The sequence below is a fragment of the Adiantum capillus-veneris genome, chromosome 21 (genome assembly GCF_014529385.1).
Source record: "Adiantum capillus-veneris isolate H3 chromosome 21, ASM1452938v2, whole genome shotgun sequence".
Taxonomy (NCBI): Eukaryota; Viridiplantae; Streptophyta; class Polypodiopsida; order Polypodiales; family Pteridaceae; genus Adiantum; species Adiantum capillus-veneris.
The window spans coordinates 144,841,172-144,843,173 of record NC_140951.1 but is presented as its reverse complement, the minus strand read 5'-3'; the positions used below and the strand labels follow the sequence as shown (position 1 = coordinate 144,843,173).

The 2,002-nt window shown below is 64.6% G+C and overlaps 1 pseudogene; it reads right to left on the bottom strand.

Annotated features, from left to right (window-relative positions):
* Positions 1–1,514: 1,514 nt before the first annotated feature.
* On the bottom strand, positions 1,515–1,633 carry LOC147431891 (5S ribosomal RNA; annotated as a pseudogene).
* Positions 1,634–2,002: the final 369 nt, after the last annotated feature.

Here is a 2,002-nt window from a genome sequence, read left to right as displayed (position 1 = left end):
ACGGGGCGGGTGAGCCGAAGGGCCGGGTGCATCAAACAGGGCCGACGCGGCGGGTGAGCCGACGGGCCGGTGGCGTCGAACGGTGCCAACACGGACGACGGGCCGGGGGCGTGTGGACGGGCCGAGCCGACGGGGCCGCTAAGCATATGCGACCAGACGGGCCGACGAGGTCGGGTGAGCCGACCGGGCGGCGGGGTCAAACGGTGGCAACGTGTCGACAAAGTGGGTGAGCCGAAGGGCCAGGGGCATCAAACGGTGCCGACGGGCTGACGGGGCGGGTGAGTTGACAGGGCGGCGACGTCGAAACGGTGCCGACGGGCTGACGGCCGGGTGAGCCTACGGGCCGGGGGCGTCCAACGGTGCGATGGGCAGCGTCGAGACGAGGCCGGTGAGCAGAAGTGGCTGGGCGGGTGTGGCGCCATGACTTCCCGGGAGGTGACCCATCCCAGTACTGTTCTAGCCCAAGCGCGCTTAACTGCGGAGTTCTGATGGGAGCGAGTGATGGTGCGGCGCCATCCCAATACTTCACAACGTGCAAAAGAAGGGTGCGGCACCAGGACTTCCCAGGAGCTCCCCATCCCAGTACTGTTCTGGCCCAGGCGCACTTAACTGCGGAGTTTGGACCGTGGAACGGTGCCGACGGACCGGGCGGGCCGGATGAGCCGACGGAGCCGTGTGGGCCGAACGGTGCCCACGGTGCGGGAGAGCCGGGCCGACGGGGCAGTGTGAGCCGAACGGTGCGTACAGGGCCGAGTGGGCCGAACGGTGCCGACAGGGTGGGCCGACACGGACGGGTGAGCCAAGTGGGCCAAACGGTGCTGACGCAGCCGGGTGAGCCGAACATGGTGCGCGGGCGAGCCGGATGACCTGATGAGCTGGATGAGCCGACGAGCCGGGCCGACAGCGCCGGGTGAGCCGAACGGGCCGAGTGGGCCGAAAGGTGGCGACAAGGCGGGCCGATATGGACGGGTGACCGACTGGACAGGCCGACGCAGTTGGGTGAGCCAAACGGTGCCCACAGGGCGGGCGAGCCGGGCCGACAGGGCCGGGTGAGCCGAACGGGCCGAATGGTGCCGAAGGGGCGGGCCGACACAGACGGGTGAGCCGACAGGCCGGGGCGTCGCACGGTGCCGATGGGGCGGCGGGCCGACGCAGCCGGGTGAGCTGAACGGTGCCGACGGTGCTAGGTGGGGCGAACGGTGCCCACGGGGTGGGCAGACACGGATTGGTGGGCCGACGTGCCGAGAGCGTCGAACGGTGCCGACGAAGCAAGCCGGATGAGCCGATGGGCCGGGACAACGAGGCCGGGTGCGTCGACGGGATGCAAAAATGCGACAATCCCGAGCACGGAGGGACCTTCACGACGTGGCGGGAAAACCACGGGCGGTGACGGCGGCATGCGGGCGAGTGCGGAAACACCGTTGGGGAGAGTGATGCCGCTAAAGTTTTGTGAGTTTTTACGGGAGCGAGCGGTGGTGTGGCGCCAAGCTAGTACTTCGCAGCATGGCAAAAGAAGGGTGCAACACCAGGACTTCCCAGGAGGTTACCCATCCCAGTAGTGTTATGGCCCAAGCGCGCTTAACTGAGGAGTTCTGATGGGATCTGGTGTATTAGCACTGGTATGACCGCATCACACTTATTGAGTTCTAGCCAGGCATACTTATATGTATCTATGCATGCACACATATGTGTGTGGGTGTGGTGCGCGCAAGCGCCGGGGGGATGGGGGGGGGGGGTATTTATGTGTGTGTGTTGGGAGGCAAGGGACCGTCAATTTTTGTTTGTGTAGCTTCAACCTTACATTCGATCGGAGTCGGGAGCACGACCTAACTCATGCCACAAGGACGAGTACTTAATATTTCCCATCGAAAAGAACCAAGGTCGAAACGCACGGTGCAATGGTAGACGGAACAACTCAGCACGCTGTCAAATTGATGAATCTCGAGAGGGACCATGACTCTTTTTTGTTTTGTTTTCGGAGTCGGGTAGAGCAAGCCCGGCC